The sequence below is a fragment of the Aphelocoma coerulescens genome, assembly GCF_041296385.1.
Source record: "Aphelocoma coerulescens isolate FSJ_1873_10779 chromosome Z unlocalized genomic scaffold, UR_Acoe_1.0 ChrZ_unloc_scaf_2, whole genome shotgun sequence".
NCBI lineage: Eukaryota > Metazoa > Chordata > Aves > Passeriformes > Corvidae > Aphelocoma > Aphelocoma coerulescens.
The window spans coordinates 809,854-834,226 of record NW_027184087.1 but is presented as its reverse complement, the minus strand read 5'-3'; positions in this window follow the sequence as shown (position 1 = coordinate 834,226).

Below are 24,373 nucleotides of genomic sequence, written 5' to 3'. Positions count from 1 at the left end.
AATTATTTTTGAATCTTTAGTATTCATCTTTGCCATGTAAGTGTGAGTAGTGTGTCTCAGTATGGGGACAAAGACTCAAAAGACAAATTGCAAGCTGAAATAGGCATAAAACTAAATAGACAAAACATTTGGGCTTTCCTACCACTCTGTCCATGAGACCGCCATGCTGTCAGGCAACCTGAGGCACTGGGAAGGTGTTCAGATACCACAGAAACTCTCTTACTCCAATTTCAGAAGATATGCAATAAAGTGAAAGGACAATCCTTTTGAACTGCTTGCATCACTAATCTCAGGTGCTATAACTTTGAGTTAATAGAAGACACACAAATGTGCAGAAGTTTTGGCTTATATGTGTGGTCCTGAGTTTCTTGTTTCATTATTGACAGCAAGAGAATTGCTCACACAGTTGTCCACTTCAATGGATTCTTACTCAAATCAGGTATAGATTGCTTGAAAATAATTAACTCTTCAGAGGATCTCCTGACTTGCAAAATTACAGTTTTTTCTGCTTGATTTACATCAGAAAGGTAGCCAGGATTCTTTTAGGAATTTGTGTAAGAAAATGAGTAAATTTTAAGTACAGGAAAAATACAGGATCAAGAAATTGGGCAAGGAAGGCAAGAGATGAAGTTTGGATATGTAGGGATGGAGTGAGGAAGGCCAAGGTGAAGCTGAAACTGAACATGGCAAGGCACACAAAGAATAACAGGAAGGACGGGTACTTTAACAGGACAGAGAGGTAGAAGAAGGTATACTCCCCTTGATAAACAACAACAGTAAACTGGCAACAATGAATGAGGGGAAGGACAATGTACTCAACAACTTTTTGACTTAGTGTTCAAGGGAAACTTCTGTTCCCACATCTCTCAAGTGGATGGACAGAAGGATGGGTACTGTGGGAGAAAGCTCTGTCCCACACAAAGATCAGGGTTTTGACCACCTGAGGAATGTGAATGTGCATAAGAGTACAGGGCCCAATGAGATGCATACCAGAGTTCTGAGGGCACTGGCTGAGTAGTTGCCAAGCCATTCTCCATGATATTTGAAAAGCCATGACAGCTGAAGTCCCAAGTGAGTGGAGAAACAGGAAACATTGTACCATATCTAAAAAGGGTAGAAAGGAGGACCCTGAAAATTAACAAGTTGTCAGCCTCACCTCTGCATTTGGGAAGATCATGGAACAGATCCTCCTAGAAGCTATGCTAAGGCACAAGAAGACAGTGAAGTGATTCAGGACAGTCAGCACAAGCTTCACATCGCCCACAACATTAATTTACAGAGAAAGACAGATTCAATGGGTGGACTGTTAGATGGAGAAGGAAGTGATTGGATGGTGGCATTCAGAGGGTAGTGATCAACAAGCATGTGCAAGGTGCTGCACAAGTGTTGGGGCAACCCCTGGTATCAACACAGTCTTGTGGATGAAAAGAGCAAGAGCTGCCCTGCCTAAAAGGACTCGAAGATGCTGGTGGTTGAGGTGCTGAACATGAGCTGGCAATGTGCACTAGCCAGTCATACCTGGAGCTTCTCTGACTCGTGCCAAACTTCCGTTCCCTGCATTTCTCTAATGGATTGAAGGATGTGACTCCAACAGTCTATTTCTTTCTCCCAACCCCTGGCAGTCCTCAGCTTCACCTCCTCCTCTTTAAGCTTTGCTACCAGGCTGAGCAGATCATCCACTTGGTCACACTGCACGCAGGTGTCATCTCTGCTGTCCATCCATATTAATGCCAGGCTCAAGCAAGTCCCTGCAACTGAAGACTTGGACACCTGCATGCTTCCTGGGGAGCTCCATCTGGGTCACCACACTGTTGCTAGCAATGGCTTTTGACCATGTGGAAATCATTACTCAGTCTGTTCTGAGTGGGCAAGCAAAAACCACCAGGTATATTTGTATCAGAAGCCAGGAGAGTGGTTGCACCCTCTTGCATGAACTGTCCTGCAAAATGCTGTGCCTTGTCCTTCTGACACATGCTCTGAGCCATATATGCTCCCTGGAGATGTTCAAATGTCCCACAAGGGCTTCCAGGTCTGAACAGAGCTCTGGACTGCTGCTTGGGTGTCCCTGAGCAAACTAATGCTCACTCCCAGACTTAGCCTCTTCACCTTTGCCGCTGCTGCTGCCACTGCTGCCTCACTGGCTAGGTAGGTTGTTCTTGAAGTGATGTCATCATTACACAGAAGCTGAGAAAGTTTTAATATTGAAACAAATCAGTACGGGAAGAAGACAAATCCGATTAACTGAGTATTTTGTGTTAGGTCTTCAGGAATTATAGTTGAAAAAACAAGCAGAGATGTGTATCTTTGCTTAGTTTCTTTCACGTTTATGTTGCTTTAACAAAATAATGGGAAAACAAATGGGATAGATAGGATGTGTCAGGATGTACAGCCCTCCTATGGCATATTAAAGTGTCCAGACCTGGAAGAATGATACCCAAGTATCCCCAGTCTCCTGTCAGACCTAGAAAGCCATTATAGCTGTAGCCAAATTAAAATACCTTAAAATACAAATTTTGTTGCTGCCTACAAATGTTTTACACATTATTGGGGATATTTTCATTTCAAAGTCACTCAGAAATTTGACCAATTGTCGTATTCAAACAAACACATATCACAGATGTTTTTTTCTTTTATGTGCCATATAAGCCAAAAGCCATGGCTTCACCTATTTTTAAAACCTGTTTTTTAAACTTATCAGTTACAAAGTAGTTTTAAAATGTAAGTGAAGCACTTGCCATGACTTTATACTCTATTTATTCTCAGTGAAAATATGTTTCTTCTAAATCCTCTTTTAAAGTCTAATGTTTATTGACAATATTATGTAGTATCAATTAACAGTTTTATAGTAATTATAATAAGAATTTTTTCTTGTTTAATGACTACATTTCACTAAATTTAAATTTATTATAAGCTAACTGAACTGATAGTTGAAACTTCAATTACTAATGAATATTTTATGTATTAGAAAAAATTAATATGAATATAATTTAGAAAGCCAATCTTCATCTTCATTAACGTCTTACAGAGAATCTTTCCAGAAACTTTTTACAATGTAGTATTGAACTATTAGCCTAAAGATGCATTTTTAAAGGCAGAAATTTTCTAGAAAATTCAATCAGAAATGATCAAACATTACACCATTTGTTCTTAATAGCTAGCTCTGTGATCTGAAGCCTGTCCAGGACTTATATTTCTCCTTGAAAATTCACTTACTTCTCAGAAAAGTGAGAATACAGTAATCTTGCACTTTTATTACTATACAACTAACTTTATGCACTTGCAAAATGCAAAGGAATTTAAATAATGACACAGACTGTGAGTGTAATAACCTCTCATGTTCAGGTGACCTTTTTTTCTTTTAAAACACCCCAGTCTCTTCTACATTCTCTGCTCAGCCTAAAAAAAAAATTTCTTGAAGGATCATTTCCAGGAATTCTTGAAGGAATATTTCCAGGATGAATTTACTGTTGCACTGGGTTTCGCATGGCCAGGTTTTGGTAGCAGGGGCTACTGAAATGGCTTCTGTGAGAATCTGCTGGAAGCTTCCTACATGTCTGGCAGAGCCAATCCCTTGCAGTACCAAAGATGGATGTGCCACTGGCCAATCAGAAATGATGGTAACGCCTCTGTTATAACAGATTTAAGATGAAAAAACAAGTTACTGCACAGTTGTAATTGAAGGCAGAGAAGAGCAGAGTGAGATTATGTGAGAGGAACAGCCATGCAGACACCAAGGTCAGTGGAGAAGGAGAGGCAGGAGGTGCTCCAGGACCAGAGTTGAGATTCCCCTGCAGCCCTGGTGCAGTCCATGGTGAGGCAGCTGTGTCCCTGGAGCCCATGGAGGTCCATGGGGATGCAGACATCCACCTGCAGCCCATGGAGGAGCCCCATGCTGGAGCAGGTGGGTGTCTGAGAGGAGGCTATGAGCTCACTGAAGGTCCATGGAGAGAGGAGTCCATGCTTGAACAGCCTGTCCTTGAAGGATAGCACCCTGTGGAAGAGTGACCCACACTGCAGGAGTTTGAGAAGAACTGTTACCATGGGATGGACTTACACTGCAACAGTTTGCAGTGAGCTGTTGCACATGAGATGAATTCACATCAGAGAAGTTAGCAGTGAACTGCCTCTCATGGGAGGGACCCCACACTGGAACAGGGGAAGGACTCCTCTCTCTGAGCAGTGGTAGAGGCAAACAAGGATAGCCCCCATTCTCTGTCTTGCTGCTCAACCGGGGGAGGAGGTAGAGCTGGGAAGGAGAGAGGGTGGGGTGTAAGGTTTTTTAAAGATGTTATTTTACTTCTCATTATCCTGCTCTGAATTTGCTAGCAATAAATTCAATTAATATCTCTAATTTGAGCCTGTTTTGCCCATGATGGTATTTGGTGAGTGATCTCTCCCAGTCATTATCTCAACCAGTGAACCCTTTTGTTATATTTTCTCTCCCCTGTCCAGCTGTGGAGGAGAGGCATAGATGGTGGGTGCCTGACATCCAGCCAGAATCAATGCACAACATATTTTTGAAAGATAATTAAACCTATTATTATAGCATCTCTGAAAGACATGACCTAGATTAAAATTGGGTAGAGAAGGGCAAAATGGTCTATTCATAGCAGCAAAGAATTCTACAGTACAGCAGAAGATCAAATATAAGGACTTTCAGCTGAGTCATGTGTTGCTCAGGCAAAAGAGCAGCAGTTACACAAATATTTTAATGTAATCACACTTTTCAAAAGCAAGTTGTTATATGGATGTAAATTTTCAATATCTAGATAATTCTACAACTGTCAATAAATGTAAAAGATGAAAACTGGAAAAATATTGAAAGGACACATCATCACTATATATCTTCGACATGGTCAAAAGCAGTATTTTGTGAAAAGTTTGGTTTCTAAAACTACTCAGAATGACAGAGAAATGATTGAGACAAATAACAAGAAACTTCACGGAAGTCAGGCACAAAATTATTGAGAGGTTTTTTGGATGCATTCTGTATAAAAAAGAAAAGAAGAATGCAGTCACAGCATTTCCCTTGAAATGAAATTTATATTGATGATTCTCCTAATTTCATTGAAAATCCTTTAACTGGCCAAAATGTGAAACATCCACAACCTAGTTTCTTGTCACCTGTCAGGCAGCGTATTTAGGATTTTTGTCTTATTTTCTACAGGAATCTGTGGGACAGACTTCATGACATAGAATTTTGGTAGTAGTATCATCAGAATATGTGAGTGAAATGGTAAATGGTTGGACACTGAATACTCATTCAGAAGTAGTATTGAGCAAAACACAAAGAGAAACCTCCTTCTAATTCTAAAATTCTAGACTTGCTCAACACCATCAAAGCAAAGAATAATTCACAAGGTATGATGAAATACTAATAAAGTGACAAATAATAATAAAACTATTAAACTTTGTTATGGTAGTGAAAATGGAAACTGTTAAAAACACATATTTAATACACCCCAGAAATACACCACATTTCAAGGAAAATTGGAGATTATGTCTAAATACTAATAAACTAGTGTCCTGTGTGATTCCATACATTATAAAATAAGAAAGCAATTTTGACAAATAATGAGGCATCCAATTTCTGCAGGATATTTTAGGACCGCCAAGAAGCATACTCACAGAAGAACAATAGCAAATATATAAGATACTTACATACATACATTATAAATTGGCAGTTAAGAGAACATTACAGATGAAAAGAAATGCAACTGTGGAACATATTTGATCAGAAAGAAAAAGCTAAACATACTGGCTACCAGGCTTTCTTTTCCTCCCTCTCTTCACACTTGCAGCTCAGAGGATTACTTCGGAAGTACATTCTTCAATGTTCACCTTTCAACACATGGAAGGTTGGAAAGGACCAGGAATTGGATGCACATATGATTCAAAAGGGAAATACTAGCAATTTGAAGAGAATTTCAGTTTGACATTCAACAGGATCCAGGCTTTATTTATAATGCAAAAGATATTTTAGGAATGTTCTTCTCTATACTCAGCATGTTATCCCCCTATCTCCCAAGGTTGTTCTTCACCAAGCAGGATCTTCTCATCTTCCAGATGAAGATTTATTTAACTGCTGCCTCCCAATCACCTGCCATTTCCACCTTTCATTCACAGCTGTAGAAATGCACACCCTTGCCTCAGTAATGGTTACCACTTTCTCTTATCCCTTGTCTTTGATAGCCAACTCTGTCCACCTATAAAGAAATAAATACATAATTTTTTTTCATACCTCTAAAGACAAAATTCAGTAATTTATGTCAAGCCAGTAGGGAGATACTAGGGCTTTTTTTGTAATGTTTATGCAAACCTTTCTCAGGTATTTTAATTTAGATTATACATCTTTTATGAAAAGTCTGACATTGTTTTGTAAACTGTTGTCTGATCCTCCTGCACTGCAATCTGGAATCTTGCAAAAGCTGTATGCTACATAGAACTCTGCAGGTCAAATTTGATACTTTGACTATTTTGTGATTTCATGTATTCATCAAACAAAATAATTTTTTTCCTGTCTCTTCCTTTCTCAAATATTTCACTGTTTTGCGACTATAGAAGTATCTGATAGAAAACTGACATAACGGTAGTATTCAGAATATTCAAGAACAAAGATTCTTCACAGTTTCACCTCTTCAAAACACAAAGCAGCTGAGGAAAAGGTTTCAGAAATTTCCCCCCATAGGATTTTTCAAAAATAAGACTAAGCCATCAATTATTCCAAAATAGTATTAGAAATCAATTATCTCAGGTTTGGTGTGATTTTTATTTCAAAGGTAGCAGTTTCCTGTAATATTTTTGATGGGAGAAATTTGATTTTAAATAATTAATTTTCTGACACTTTTTCTAATGACAAAGTCAGGATAAAGCATTGTGTTTCTGCACTTTAAATCTGATACTATGGCTCCTTCTGTTTTGGTACATTCATTAAAAAAAGAAGTTAAATGTACAATGAGATGCACTTTTATTTTTGTTGAAACAACTTATTTAAGTTATTTAACACTCATTTTAGTATTATATCTGTACTTTAAAAAATACCTCAAGACTTAGAATCATAGAATGGTTTGAGATGGAAAGGATCATCAAGGATCACCTAATTGCAACTTCTCTGTCACGGACATGGGCATTTTCCACTAGATATGTTTGCCCCAAGCTCCTTCCCACCTGACTTTGAATGCTTCCAATGATGGAATATGCATAATATCTCTGGGCAACCTGCTCCAGTGCCTCACGACTCTAATAATAGAAAACATCTTCCTTATGCACAATCTAAAACTAAATCCCTTTTCCTGTCACTACAAGTTCTGGTAAAGAGTCTTTCTTCACATTTTTTTCCATGACCCTTTACTATTGGAAAGCTGCAACAAAGTCTCCCTAGGCTACTTTTCTTCAGGCTGAACAATCCCAACTCTCTCAGCTTGTCGTCATAGAAGAGCTATTGCAGCCCTGTGATCATTTTTGTGGCCCTCCTCTGGACCCACTCAAACAGGTTCATGTCTTTCTTGTGCTGGGGAACCCAGATCTGAATGCCAGACTTCATGTGGGATCTCACCAGAATGGAGTTGAGGGGCAAAATCATCACCATTGCTATGCTGGTCATGCTTGTTTTGATGCAGGTCAGGAGTCTCATGTCCAATTTTTCATCCACTAGTATCCCCAATTTCTTGTCTGCAGGGCTGTTCTCAATAAGGTCACCCCTCAGTCCATATTAATAAATCAATTATGTAAGTTTTATAATTCCCCAAATTTGTCTACTATAATATGAGCTGTTTAATATTCACGTGTCGCTTCCTCTAGACTCCTGAGTGGTGCATTAGCAAGGTCAAGAAAGTGAAAAAAAGGGACAGAAGACCTACAGAGACGAACATGGAACTCCTGTCAAAACTCATTCTGTTAATTTCTGTGATGTAGCTATTTTATTTGATGGAAGTGATTTTATTTTCTAAAACTTAGATCATTCAAATCTGACTTATAAACAACCAAAAGAGTTGTCCCCAGACATTTTTTCCACTTCGAGTAAGTAGGGTGTCCAGTAGTTCACACGCATTGCCATCAGGAAAAATGCAAGCTATTCAATATATCAATATCTGTAAATTGAGCTGGCAATCCCTAACCAAACCAAACCAAACTAAACCAAACTAAAGCACATCCCCCCACCCCCAACCTACAGAATCATGGAATTCTACCATTGGAAAAGACCACCAAGATCATTGATTCTAGACATTAACCTTATGTTTTCATGTTGCACTGGTTTTAACATCAGCTGGAAATCAAACTTTAAATAAGTCACTGCCCTTTCCTCTGCCCTTCTGGTAAGGGAGGGACAAAAGCAGAGATTATGGGTTGAGGTAAGAATTTACTGAAAATACAAAGCAGTGGAATAAGGCACACAAAAACCCAACATTAATATTAATTGCAAAAGTTTACAAAACCAAAGGTGTTTTACCCACAGAAAGGTGTTTTACCCACAAAAAGGTGTTAACTGCTGGAAACAAAAGAAGGATCACAGACATTCCCCAAAGCCATCCATGTGGCTTCCCGAGACAAAGGCATTATGGTGACCGTTCCCACATGCTCCCCACACAGCCATCAGGAGTGAAGGCATTATGGCGACTGTTCGCACGTGCCAACGACATGGTGGTCAGGAACAAAACCAAGATGGTGGAAGGGCTACTGCAGCTAGTGTTTCCCACCCCCAGCCATGAAAAAACAATAACAAACAAACCCCCTGAGAGGCAGGTTGTCTGAGCAGGGTGGCATCACCCCTTTGCTGACCTCAGTTCCACACAGGCGCCTATGTCATTGCTATGACTGCTCTGCCATGCTGGAGGTTGGTTCCCACAGGTTGTTTCCACTTTTTGCACTGCTCCACCATCCTCTCTCTTGGCTCAGCTGGGCTCTCTTTTGGCTCATCTTGGTACTGACACTTTTGATCACTGCTGTGCTGGGGCAGAAAGCAGTCCCACTGACTGCCAACTCCATGTCACCCCCGCCTTGCCAGGCTCAGCTGCATTTTGTTGCTTTCTGTTCAGCATGACATCCCAGAGCCACACTGCCTCTTCTCAGCACCTCACCCTGCAGAAGCATCCCAGAGGAGTGGGGAAGGGAAAGTGGATGGCAGCACAGAGGACAGGGTCCACAGATCTGATGCCAACACCTTCCTGCTGGAGAGAGAGAGGCAAAATGGCACACTCCTGGAGGGGTGCTCAGCTTTTCCTCCCAAATCTACACCCCCTACGATGATGGGTTTGGTGTAGAATAACAGCCTGGTCATGCCCACATGATGCTATGATTCTCCCTCTCCCTTCAACCAGGACGCATGTTCACCACTAAATCATGTCCCTAAGTTCCACATCTACACATCTTTTAAATACCTCCAGGGATGGTGACCCAACTACTTTCTTGGGCACACTCTTCCAATGCCTGAGCACCCTTTCAGTGAAGAATTTTTCTGAATATCAAATCTAAACCTCTCCTGGTACAACTTGATGTCAATTCTTCTTGCCTGACCCTTGTTACCTAGGAGAAGGGACAGACTCCCATCTGTATGCAGCCTCCTTTCAGGTAGTTGTAGAGAGCAATAAGGACTTCCCTGATTCTCCTTTTCTCCAGCCTAATCAACCTCAGCTCCCTCAGGTGATGCCCATAACATTTTTACTCCAGACTCTTCACCAGCTCCATTGCCCTTTGGACATGCTTCAACACCTTAATGTCCTTCTTGTAGTGAGGAATGAAAACCTTCAAGGTGCAGCCTCACAAGTGCCAAGTACAGGGGGGTGTTCACTGCCCCTCCTCCTGGACATAAGCCAAGATGCTGTTGGCCTTCTTGGCTAGTGCTTGCTCATGTTCAGCTGGTTGTTGACAAGCACTTCCAGCTCCTTTTCTGCAAAGCAACTTTTCAGACATTCTGCCCCAGTCGAGCGGCATGGGGTTGTTTTGATCACTTCCAGGTATGGGGATTCCATCACTTCGCTAGGCAGCCCATTCCAATATCTGAAAACCCTTCAGTGAAGAAATTCTTTCTGATGTTCAACCTGGATCTTCCCTGGTGCAACTTGAGGCCATTTCTTCTCACCCTTCACATAGTTATCTGGGAGAAGAGGCCAACCCCCACCTGGTTACAACATTATTTCAGGCAGCTGTAGAGAGCAATAAGGTCTCCCCTAAACCTCCTTTTCTTCAGACTAAGTGGCCCCAGCTCCCTCAGTTGCTCCTCACAGGATGTACTCTCTAGACTCTTTCCCAGCTCTGTTTTCCTTTGGACATGCTCCAGCACCTCAATGTCTTTCCTGTTGTGAGGAACCGAGAACTGAACACAGTACTTGTGGTATGGACTCACCACTGTCGAGTACAGAGGAACAACCACTGGCCTGGTCCTGGTGGGCATACAGTTTCTGGGACAATTCAGCATTCCATTTGCCTTGTTGGCCACACTGCTGGCTTGTGTTCAGTTGTCTGTCAAACAGCACCCCCAGATGCTTTTCCACCAGGCAGCTTTCCCAAGACTGTAACACTACACAGGGTTGTGACCCAAGTGCAGGACCTGTCACATCACCTTGTTGAACCTCATTCAATTGACCTCAGACCATCAACCCAGCCTGTCCAGATCCCTCTGCGAAGTCTTCCAACCATCCACAGTTCAACACTCCCACCAAGTTAGTGTCATCTGTGAACTCACTAACGATGCTCCCAATCTCCTCATCCAGATCATTGATAAAGATCCCAAGGGACTCTGAACAAGTGTCCTGAACAGGCTAAAATCTGCCCTCGAGAAGTTCCAGGCAGAAATTTTGTTGATCCGTTTCCTTACTTCACTAAGAATCAAAGATCTATCATTCCATGGTTGCTGTGCCCATGACGGCCCCCAACCACCACTTCTCCCACAGCCCTTCTCTGTAAACAGCAGGTCTGGCAGGGCATGCCCTGGTAGGCTCCCTTACCAGCTGTGTGGTACCTTCCACACTCTCCAGGAACCTCCTAGACAGCCTCGTCTCCACAGCAGGCATTTGGCAATTAAGGAACATAGCATGTGTTTTGATACAATGTGATATAATATATATCAAGAATATGTATTATCCAAGGATAGTTAACCTTTGCTTCTGCAAACTCTTATTAGAAAAGAAGAAAAAAAAGTCCTCCCAGAAACACCATTATTCTGATATAAAACTTTTCCAGTTGAAGTTATAGAAGAGAGAAATTTGATTTTCTCTCAGACTCCATATAAAAGATTTTTGCTTCTGTGAACATGCATTATTAGTAATTCCCTTATCTCTCTTTCTGCAGTCCTTAACATCTCTTTACCTTTACATACATGCTTTATGAGGGTTTTGAATACAAAGCCTTGGAATATATGTTACCAAGCCCACTGGGATACTAGTTTCTATGAGCTCACACGTATACTTTTATGTAAAATTACTTCATTTACTGATATTTGTCAGTGGATTTGAAGTAGCTACTGCTTAAGCTAGTATATTAAACACAGAAACAAAACACTTTGCACTCAGGAACAGATTTTTTTCTGTGTATGAGATGTTAACCTTTTTACCATTGCTAGCAATGGACCACTACAGAGATAAATCTTCACAGACTTCCTGCAACCTATGTGATTTTAAAATTCAATTCTCAAGGGATAAGAAAATTAGGAAGCTTACTTACAAAAAGGAAAAGATAACTATGGGAATGAAACCTCTAACAATATTATGAAGACAACTTAAAAACAGTCTACAAATAACACAGGTCAGTGGAATCCACGACAGAAAAAAACCCCAATCTTGAGAAGAGGCAAATTCCATATGGCTAAACAGCAGGGTAAGGAAGATTAGAGACTAGAGGCCATGCTTCAGTAAGTCCATTTAACTACAATAGGAAGAATCAATCTGTGGCAGGTAAATATTAAAACATATTAAGGCTGTCCAAGAGTTTGTGATGTAGTCAGCAAAAAGAGTAAAAACTAGTAAGAACTTTTCTTCCAAATGCTTCATGAGTGAGAAGCCTGTTGGTAGAGCCAACTGATCAAATGATAAAAGGAACAGAGAATAGAATATTGCTGTGGAAACAGAAAAGTTGTTCTCGGTTAATTGCAGAAGAAATCTGGAATATCTGGAATATTCCAATGATGACAACCTCCTCCATCAGAGCTCATACCCGTTAAGGTGAGCATCAAGGGAAGAGACTGTTTTTCCTCTTCTGATATACTGTAATTAATGGTGTGTCCTCTCATTTCCAATAAGAATTAGCAATAGACTCAGCATCTTCTCTTTTAGCTGACATCTGGCAATCTCTATCAATTATATTCTATTTTACCAGATCTATTGCAGGATGGTTGGACTCCTACCATCTTTTCCAACCTAAATGATTCTCTGAGTCTATGTTAGAACACCCTTTCTTCTTATAAGGTTACAATGGGCATCATGGTGGTAATCTTGCCCATTGAAAGGTGCTGGCTTAAATCAGCATGGCTAATCTCAAACTACAAAAAACATTAGAAAAATAATGTTTTCCATGCTTCAGCTGAAGCACCAACTGCCACTTTCCCGCACTTTCACGTGTCGCAGGAAAATAACCTTAAGGGATGGGACTATGCAATTACATGAATTTATTGTTTAAAATAACAAACACATCAGTCGAGGCGTGAGATTTTACAACACCTCCAAGTAATGGCGACTAGTCACAAGATTTAGGGTTACATAGTAATTTATAACTTTCTAATCCAACAGACACTTAAAACAACACTTTGTTTTAGATTTATGACCTATCACCTGTGGCACTTCTCACTGCAATGCAGCTATGTCTTGACCAATAACTTCTCATGTCACGTACACACAGTTGTCTCTCTTATACCATCTACATTCTTAACTTAAACTCTATAAAATCACACTATTATATTTTAAAACCCTTCACCAAAACACCCAGTGTATAATTTTACTTATAATGATAGGAACACAAGTTTGTAATCCTTTTGCTTAAAGTCTATAAATCTCTGTCAATTAAGCCAGACCTAGTCTCTTCCAGGGCTGTAAATCAAACCCTCCTTTAATTGCAGGAGTTTCTACTCCTCTGTCTCCCACAACCAACAACTCTGAGAGACTAAGAGAAGTTTGCAGCTAGCACTGCATTTTCACTGATGCTTTACATCAATAATTCTGAATCATATAGGATAATTTCTCCAGTAGCTAGGCAACTGCAAGGACTTCAGTAAAACAGGATTTGGGTTTTTTTTTTTTTGTCAGAAGAAAATCAGTCAGGTCTTCTCTTACTGTGTTCTGGGCTTTTCTCATTATCCTCTTCTAATCAGAAAAAAAGATTTCTGTGCAAAACTCATCTCCTGAATTTGGTACCAGAAGGGCCAGGTAGGTTTGCGTGCATGGACTTCACCTAGCTACCACAAGCAAAATACACTTACTCTCTTCCATATCTGGGTTCTGTTCAGTTCCATGATTAGATATTTCTCCACCTGAGATGTGTTCATAAGGTTTCACCCGGAAGTGCTTGAAATAAAAGACCTACATTAAAAGATTTTCCTAATTCTGTTGCCTCTCCAACCGAAGAGGCTGTGTAAGGCCCACAAGGGACTCTGCACGAAAAAACGTCATAAAGTAATCTCACATTTTCCTGAAAGTAAAGGCAATGCTAATACAAAACACAAGTTTTTAAAGGCTCAGTATTGGATAGATAGCACTTAGAATTTTGCATCTATTCCCCTGAATCAATCAAACATGGAATCATGTGAAATTAAACCAAAACTCACAAACACCTGACTTAATAATTAACAGGAAGACTTTTTCTGATTGGATGCTAAAGTATTACACAATGATAAGCAACTTTTAACTAGAACTTCCCAGGTTTCCTTAATGTGCCTTTGTTTCTGATACCAGAGAGCTTACCCATTTACTAAGATTTTGTTGGTGATTTGATGGACCTGCATTTTTTTTAAGAGAAAGAGCACAAAGGGGAGGAGAAGAGGGAACTGTCTAATTAATTTTTGAGAATTTTAACAAGTTCTAATCTTATTTGGGATCACTCCAAAAACCATCTAAAACAATAGAAAGAATTCTTGAATCCAGTCATAGCTGAATAAAGCCTTTTAAATATAAATCTTGACACTACTTTAATTATGGATCTTCTCTAGCACCTCCATGTAAAATAACACTTCTGTAAAATGGCTTTGTCAAGAAAACACTATCTCCTTTTTGATATACAGTGGCAAGCGACAATTAACATAATTAGTCCCAACTCTCATTATATAATTATGCAATTTATTGTACAAGTAATTAAAATATTGCAATTTAATAAATTGGAGATGCAAAACATATCTAATTTATATGCATAACTGCACTAGAGTTTTATTGCCCTTGTAGTTAGCTAAATTTTACTGCAAATTGCAAGAGGTTTACTTATTCACTTGGACTTTATTCACAACACTGTCAAATGTCCCAAATATTATTTACACTGAGCAATCAGAAGACTATTTTAGAGAACCTTATGTATAACAACTATTTAAAATTCTTCCAAAAGTTAGTCTGAAAGTTATGTATAAATTAATACAGAGTTCCAATACCCACTGTTATATTTAAGCAGTTTCTACACATAAATTATTTGTATTTCAGCTCTGTGTTTGGTGTAATTTATGGGTTTAAATTTTTCTATCCTGCAGTGTTTCATCTTGTGCAAGATAATTTATATTTCAGTGCATCTAGGGTGGTCTTCAACTGCAATATCTTTCATAGGATATTAACCTCAGAAGTGGTAGTATGAAAAAATTTTAGTTTACCTGGTCTAATCCCTCTGATCAATATGACCAGTAATAATAAATTTTAAAATAGTATGATCTTCTGTATACTGATGCATAGTCCAATTACAACATTAATTTAGCAGGCTCTTGTGTTCAAATCATTAGATTTTAGATTCAATGTGAATTTTTCTTTGCTTTATATTTATTGGAATTAGCTAATTATTCCTCTTGAATGAGGACACATTCAATCTTTATTTCCCTTATTGAGTTCACTTTCCCAAATGAAAGTGGACAGCAATTTAACTTATTTAATAAATGTACAGGATTTGCAAGCATTCTGGACAATGCAATTTACAATTTAAACAACCAAATTACTTTCTGACAGTCAGAATTTGCACACTGGTCAGACCACTACTCCATTTGTTTATTGACCTCTTATCTGCAATGTATATGATCAGATCTATAAAGAAATAAATTTAAAATTCTCTACTGTATTTAGTACTGTTTCTAGAAAAAAGATCATCTGTAAATCAGTCTTGTCTTTATCATCACCCAACACTTCAAAGAAATTTTTTGCTGTTCTCAGATTTAGTTATTTCGTATTTACTTCAAACAATTTGATGGAAAAGAACCTTGGAATCAATCTCAGCAAAAATACACAAAGTAAAAACTGATATGATTACTTTTTGAGATCTGCAGTAGAAATAGAAGAAAAAATATAAACTCTAATTTCTATGTAAGGAAAAAAAAGACACCTTCGCTGTCTTTATACTGGTCTGTAAGAAATTTTGTAGTTTTTAAAGTACAAATACACATGTTAAATTGTAAGATTTTTTTTCCTCTCTCCCAGTTTATGAATTTCCAATTATATATAGCAACAAATTCTGTATAGGATAGCATATCTAAATATACAACACAATACAATTTTAGATTAAGTTACATTTTTAGGTCAAATTGGAAAACTATACAGATGGATATAAATAGATAGGTATTGATCCATGGCTCTGTATGCTGTAAAAAAATGAACACTGGCACTTTAATTCCTCGAATTTGTATCCCATGACAATGTTTTACAGTCAGGAATATTCATCTGAATATGAAAATATTTACTCTGAACAAAATCATTGCACATTGTTCCATTTCTTTTACAACTTTAATGTGATATTCTGAACCTTGAAGCCCTACAGATTTCTCTCTTACAGTTATCATGGCAATGATGTGTTTCAACACAGAATTTATAGAATTAAATATATGCACTGGTTTGTATAGCCATTGATTCCATATTGTTAACACAAACTTGTGAAATAGACATTAAATAGAAAAGTAATTAACAAATATATATTTCAAATGGTGTAAACAGTGTTCCTAGTTCTCAGATTTTAGTGGAAAAACTGTGCTACTGTAAGCTATAAGGGTGTAATTTTTTTTCCTTTAACTCAGTTTCACCTATGGAAATGACATTATGACAATTTAGTATGAATTGTTCTGTCATCACCTTATTATCCATATTCCTATGTATCTGAATTATTTTAATACACAAAATATATAGCAATGTGTTCGTCACAATTTAACTGTGATTATTCAGTATTGTATGATTTTATAATGTCAAACTTAATTAATGAGATTCAGCTTCTGTAAAGACTAGTGACTAAATAATTTTTAGCATAATTGAGGGCAAGTCTGCAGCATTGTAATTCTGAAGGCAGTTGAACAGGTATAGATTTATGTATGTGCAGGAAGATAAAAAATCACCTTAGATTCTGCATCTCATGAATGATCACAGCAGACCAAGCCTTCAGACTTAGCAAAACTGGAAAAAGAAAGAGGACAAGCTAACAGACAGAGAATTTATGACAGAGTGACCAGAACACGGTGCTGTGAATCAAAGATCAGAAAGGATAGAGCCTCATAGAAATACTTCCAGAATAAATATATATTTGTGTCTGATTAAATAACAGGGTTTGTGAAACTGGGCATGCAAACAATTAAAAGCATAGGTAGCAAGCAATTGCTATCTTAGCTACACAGACTAAATTGATGATCTCATATGTGGCAGCTGTAATATTACCTGTTGCTAATGCAGAAGAATGTCATAAGAATGACAAATCCCTATGTATTCTTCTGATCTGAGTGGCTGGAAAATGACAAATGTTGAACAAAATCAAAGACATCTTTAGGCACAGTGAAGACCATAATGATCACTTTCCACCTTGCTTTCATTGCTCAAAGAAAATGCTGACCTTCAAGAACAGTAGAGGCTATCGTAAAATCTTCTTTTCATGTGCTTTCTTGAAATGTCAGAGGTAAAGTTACTGTTTGAGAAACAGAAGTTAAATGCAAAATGATTTTTGAACGCGATAGAAACACAATGCGACTTTACAACTTAAATATCCAGTCTACACTGGATTGGAAATACTCAAATCCATGACAATGAATTCTTCAAACTGGTCATACTGTCTATGTATAATATATTTTAAATACAATTAGCACTTAAGATTAACTTTAATGCATAACTCAGTTCCATATTTGTTCCTGATTTCTCAGAAATTTTACTTCATTATATTTTCTACTCTTCTTTATTTAAACATAAGAGTGGTAAAAGTATAAATGAAACTAACAGTAATATAGAGAGGGTTGTGAACCAAAGGAAAAAAAAAAGACAAAATCTGGGAAAGCCTGTATAATTAAAACAGACTACTTTTAGATCATAATTTCAAATTGCAAACACACACAAAAGAATCTAATCCTAGTTAAAAATTTCTGAACACTGCAATATTTGTGATTATCAAAGTATCACAATCCTAGTAAGTACTTAAAAAAGAATAACATAAGGTAAATTAATTGTTTTCTTTGTACTGATGTTTAAATACTACCATAATGTATTTGGTTTTAGTTCTTCTAATACTGAGAAAGGTAAAATTCTCTGCTCTTGGCTGTCCTTTGTCGATTTTACCTGCTTCTCCTACAGCAGTAGAGTTTCTGCAGTTCAGTTTGAGTTTCTGTGACTGAGTCTGATATTCTTTTATTCAAAGACCAAAGTGAAAAAGAGGAGAACTCTTTTTCTTCCTCATCATTCTCTGTGTAAAGCAGTACTAAAACTTTATTGTAGTTGAAGTCTGTTTATTTTTAAAACAGTGCATGAAAGTGCATTGAGCTGTACTTAAATTTGGTGTTTTCCAGTCTTAGGCATAAAAGTTTGGCCTTGAGAACATTTATATAGTACTTCTTCTGATGTAGAGAAAGACCCTGAGCAGTGGACCTCAGTTTAATATGTCCCTAGCATTTCTCTCCTCATTCAATGTAATTTCCCCAGCTCCAACAGTACTTTTCCCCTACTGGTTCTAACTTACATTGAAAAGCACATTTGAAACATAAACTAAAGAGGAAGATGAAGTAGCAATTGCTTGTCTATTCGAAATTTTAAAATCAACCATGACTGATGCTGAACTGAGAATCCAATAGGAGCAAACTCAGATGCTGTTCAAACCTAGCTGGTTTTCATACTACGTCAAAATTTTATGTTGTCTTCCATGTGATTTGAGAGGATACAAACTTGGTTTACCTTGAGTAGAGAAATGTAGAATGTACATCTTTCACAATTCAACACTCACTTTGATACTTTACTGTCACGGTGGCTTGCAGTGCTGGATAGTGAGGTGCCACGACCTTCTGAAAATGTCTCCAAGGCAAAGCTGTTCAGCAGGACCACCACACGCTCACACACGCGTACACACACACGGATAACTCCAGAAAATGGGTTGACAACAAGGAGATGGGAAGGGTCTTCATATGGGGTTCCAGGGGAGGGGTTTAATGCAGCCACGTGTGAAGGAGTCCAGGGATGAAGATACATAATATTGGAGGGTCCAGGTTTAAATATGGAAGTGGAGGGAGCATCAGGAACCAATGATCTGAGGGCACAGGGGCGGTACACGGGTGGGGCTAGGGTATGGGAGCCAATGGGGAAATTCTGAGGGAGTGGCGATGGGGCAAGGGCCAGTGGGGGAACAGGGAGTGGAGAACCTTCCAGGGCGTGGACATGTAAGGTATAGAGGGGCAGGGAGGTCAACGGGCCAACCAGGGAAGCAGAACTGGGGTACATTAGCATAACAGAACAGTGCATCCCAGGGGAAGCCTTTTCTGTCACCCTGACCTGGGGAGGATCTCTGATCTTAGGGGCTGTCCCACCAGTGGACTCTTTGTCCCTTGTTCCGTAGGCTCACCAGCCTCCACACTTTACCATAAAATACGAAAAAAGTGGTAAGACAAAACAGAGAAGTTATATTGGGTTTAACTGCCAAGGTGTTGGCAGTGGGGTGGGAGGGCTGGGATGGAGCCTGTGAGGAGTGACTGGTGCTGCTCAGTGCTGGACACAGACCATTCCGCCTGGCTCCGGAAGAGCCACTGCAAGTCTCAGCTGGGACCCTCAGCCAAGCTGGGGTCTGTATGAAAATACTGGTAAATGCCTGCCCATCAGTGTGAGGAATGAAGATAAATAGATGCGTGAGAAAGAACCCTGAAGGCACCAAAGTCAGATGAAGTAGGTGAGGAACAGCTTCAGATATTGGAGCAGGAACCCACACTGCAGCCTCTGGAGTACCTCGTGGTGGACCAGGTGGATATTTCCTAAGATGCTGCTGTCTGTGGAAGGCCCCTGCTGAAGCAGGGGAGAAGTGCGAGAAGGAAGGATCAGCAGAGAGGCAGTGTTATAAACTGACCACAACCTCTATTTCCCATCCCCCTGTGCTGCTTGGAGGGAAGATTGAGAAGCTGGGAATGAAGAAGAGTGAAGCTGAGCCTTTCAAGAACTAGGGGGTGAGAGGGTGAGAGGGAGGTATTATAGTTTTTGGTTTTGATCCTTGTCACCTGTCTCAATTTTAGTTTATAATAAATTCAATTAATTCTCCCGAGTTCAGTCTGTTATCCCTGTCACAGTAACTGGTAAAAGATCTCCCTGTCAGTACTTTGAGTTGTTAAAGCGTTTTATCATATTTCCTTCCCCTGTCCTGCTGAGAAGAGGGAGTGAGAGATGAGCTGGGTGGGAGTTTGGAAGCCAGCCAGCATAAAAGGCCTCTAAGATAAAAACTCCTGCTGTGTGTTTTGTGTACATGAAAATTCTACTAAAACAGGTCATAAAACATATAGAAGTCCCTAAATATATTTGGTATAGGTTTAATACAACTACATAATATTGGTTTGCACAGAATATTTCATCCCACTTTTCCTATACTATCATTTTAGATAGCAAAAATATAATCCAAATTATTTTTAACGTTTACATACTTGGTGTTATTCACCAGAAGACAGCATGTGCATTTCAATGTTATTAATACGTAGTGGCAGTTTTCAACAATATGCTTTCTTGCATCAATTATATGAAAAAGGAAGAAATGTCCACTCTTTCAAAACCTATTGTAATTGGCTTGAATATTTGTTGATTTGGTAGCTTATTTTGTTAGACGTTACTAAAGATAAACAATATTAAATGTTTTCAGACGGAATGAGGAGAAATTTCCTTTTTAACACTGCTACCCAGAAGAACTTTGAATGAAATCTCTGCAATACCACTTTTCTACATTGTGGAAGTGAAATGATGCCAGAAAAGATAATGTCCAGAACACATAACAGAGTCCCCCAAGATTCATATTTTGAAGTAAATTAATATTTACTTCACTCTGAAGCACCACTTCCTCAAAAGTAATGCCTTCACAACTATGTGCTATTAATGAGAAAAAGGCATAGTGACCTTTAAAAAGTAGGGAGATAAATTTCCCAACTTTGGGAATTAAGCTCAGAGAAGTAAACTTTAAATGAAGCTATCACCTGTATTTTTTATTCAGAATAAACTTTTATCTAACGTTTACTTTCATTATTCATTTTGCATGTTTTCTGATAGTGTGACTAGGAAGTGTTAAATTGATTCTAGACAAAATTTTCAGTAAATGCAGCTGCATTTGCTGGCTAAGAGTGCACTCATCAGCACACATGCTTAAGTTCTCCACAAAAATAAATGTGCAAGGCCATTCCATCATATATTTTAAGCTACACCTCACTATTTAACTCTACCAATTGAGATAAATTGACCGCAAATGTAAAAACATACAAAGACTTTTACTTAGAACTCCTAGCTTTCTTTTAAAACTTTTAACTACTTCTGTGCTAACTTTTGTTTACAGATCAGTCTAATTTCTGGCAATATTGCAAGGCATTTTTAAAGAGTGTAATGAAAACTTATGCCCTTCCTCCTTCTAAGTTATTCCACATAACAACTGACCCTTAGAAAATTTCTATCTATTTGCAATAAAATTTAAGATTTTGCAATTTATGTGTTTTGCAGTTCTTCTTCCCACATTCAGTTTTTGCTATGGTGTAAGGAAGCCCACCCCAAGTGACTCACACATTTTGTACTATGGTGGGTTGACCCTGGATGGATCCACTATCATTGCCCTCCTCACCTGGACAGGCATGAGAAAATATAATGAAAGGCTTAAATGTTGTAATAAGGACAAGGAGTGATTGATCACCAGTTATTGTCATGGGCAAAACAATCAAATTAGAGAAATTAAATTCTTACCAATCAAATCAGAATAGGGTAATAGAGAAACAAAATGAAACTTTATAAAATCATATCCTTCATCCCTCCCTTCCTCCTGGGTTCCACTTCTCTATCTCCTCCTCACTGTGGCCTAGGAGAACAGGTAATGGGGTCAGTTTATCATACATTGTCTCTGCTGCTTCCTCCTGAGAAGGAGGACTCATTACACTTTTCCTCTACTTCAGCATAGAGTCCCTCCCACACGACAGAGTCTTCCACAAACTCCTGTAATGTCAGTCCATCCCATGAGCTGCAGTTTTACATGATGTGTTTCAGCCTGAGTCCCGTCCATGGGGTACAGGCTTTCAGGAACCCCTGCAATGTGAGCTCCTCTCTCTGTAGCTCAAGGGTCCTTCCAGAAGCCTGCACCAGCATGGGCTTCCCATAGGGTCACCCATTGTACATCCACCTGCTTCAGCATGGAGTCCTCCATGAGATGCAAGTAAATATCTGTTCCACCAGTGGGTCCTGATGGGCCACAGGGAGACAGCCTGCCTCACTGTGGTCTGCACTAGAGGCTGGAGAGAAACATCTGCTCTGCTGCCTAGAGCAACTCCTGCCCCTTCCTCACTGACCCTGGTGTCTGAAGTGCTGTTGCTGTCACACGTTCTCACTCCTCCTTCTCTGGGTACTGTTCCCTACCATGTTCGTTTTTTTTTCCTTCTTAAATATGTTTACACAGAGCAGTTACCATTGTTGCTGATGGGCTCAGCATTGGCCAACACTGGGTCTGTCTTGGAGCTATCTGGGACCAACTCTATAAGACACAGGGAAAGCTTCTGGAAGCTTCTCAGAGAAGCCACCCCTGTAGCCTCCCTTGCCACAAAAACCTTGCCACAAAACCCCTATACATACATTTAAACATACGTTTTGTATTGTCTGTGGCTTCTCTGCACCATATTCTGCAATCTCTTTTTCATATTTCATGACACTAAGTATTTTGAGCATTTCATTATGGGAATAGAAGAGCTGAAAATACCATAGGAGACCACAGCTTGAACAGATTGGCATGAAGGTTTACCTAATTCTCTTGTCAGCTGGAAAGAGGAAATATTCCTGATCACACTTGTTTCAGATGCTGTACATTTGAAAAGCTTCCTCCCCAAAATGACAAGATTAACCTCATCTTTCTTGCTTTGAACTTGTTAGGCATAATCCACCTATAGATTTGTCTATTCAGACACTGTAGAAGCCCTGATTACCTGTTTAGAAAGACAGTGTTAAGCATCACCACTATGTCATTGACCTTTCATCTCCCTTACAGAGATGTTTAACAAGGAGTATTGAATGGGGAAGGCCTCAGCCAGTTTTTTGTCAACAGGATGTATGGGGGTATTGCTAAGCACAAGGTAGGTAAGAAACTCTAGTCTTACCCATGTTAATAGTCAAAGCAGTGCTTTGATTGGCATTATGTAGCTTAGCAGTCCTATTGAAGCACTCCAAACCCCTGATAATCCCATGGGAAAGAACCCTGTGGTGGAGTCAAACCTGTAAATGCTCAGAGTCATATTTCTCAATATTTAGTCATTAAAGTAATAAAACTTTGGTCATTGACATTATATACAACTTAGAGGAAAATGCCTATATTTTTAATACATTACTTGCTTTTGCTAGACTACTACAATGTTCTTACTGTTAAGCCACAAGATGTAGTGATACATAGCTAGATTGGAAGTGCAGAAAATAAGATGTTGAAATGGGAAATAAGCCACTGAGCATTCTTTACCAAAATGGAATAAAAATTAGCTAAGCTTTGTTCCAGAAGGGCTTAAAAAGCATAAATTTTTAATTTATGGTGGCTGAAATTATTATTATTATATTTTATTATTAATAATAATTTATTAAACACCTTGCTCTTAATTAAAACAGCTCGTATCAGTGTTGTTGGTTCAGATACTATTTTTGGAAAAGACACTGTTGTGCCGTTTCCTACAGATGTTCAAATGGCATTTATAGGTGGGGGGTATGCCCAGCCCCTGCCCTGGAAGGAGGCCTGCTGAGATAAAGAGATTGCATAACTTCCCAACAAGATCCCCTTGGAAAAGGCAGCACTCTGCGGTGAGGGTGAGAGAAAACAAGAACCATGATCCTCTGGGAGACCCTATGTAGATTCCTTGTAACCCATTGGCTTCTACCATCTCACACCCACCCTTGTATCCCTGTAAGATCTACCCTTCTCCCTCTTTGAGTTTGGAGAGCTCGTCCCTATCCTCCCCTTTGCAGTGTGTGGACTAATAAAGCTGCCTCATGCAGAACTGCTAAACCAGCCTCTTGTCTCTCCCCTCCCGGTCTAGCCTGGGGTTTGCCTCGCAGAACCAGAGCTGAAGTCACTCTTGCTGAAATCACTAGCGAGCTGACAGCCTGCTGAGACAGGCACCTTCCTGCGAAGGCACCCCGGCGGCTGAGGGAGCACTGCAGACCTCTGGAAGACTGTCCCGTGCAGGACACTCTCTCGGGGTCGGTCACGGCTTCCTGGGTCTGAGCCATAGAACCCAACCCAGCCCCAATATATAGGTATAAAAACCTGCCCCCAGTTCCTTTCAGACTAGTTCAAATATAAAAAATATTCTCTGCGTATATTTAGAAGTGATTTGTATTAACGTCAGGAAGTCAGTCTTTAGTAAATCTAGTATAAAATTTCTGCCATATAAATTTAAGAAATATTTATATCAGCAAAGATGTGACGCATTTGTAAAGATTTACATTTTCATTTCTTTTGATTTATAAAAAGTGTTTTATTGATCTTTTGCTTAGTTGGTTTGGTTTCATTTCTGGCTTAATGTTCAAGCCCAATGTTGCTTTCACTTCAGGCTTAATGTTTTTCAGTGAAGAAGAATTTAAAAAAAAATAGATAAGATTTATTTTTATTCACTTTTTGAATAAAAATACAGGAGGATTTTGTCACTTGTCCTCAATGAAGGCAAATGGTTCTGTCTTTCTTTGAACTATAAACAGAAAAGGTGGAACAGTGACAGATAACTTGAGAGAAATATAAAGACACTAACTAGATGCGCAGATGAATGCATGACTTGGAAACCAAAATC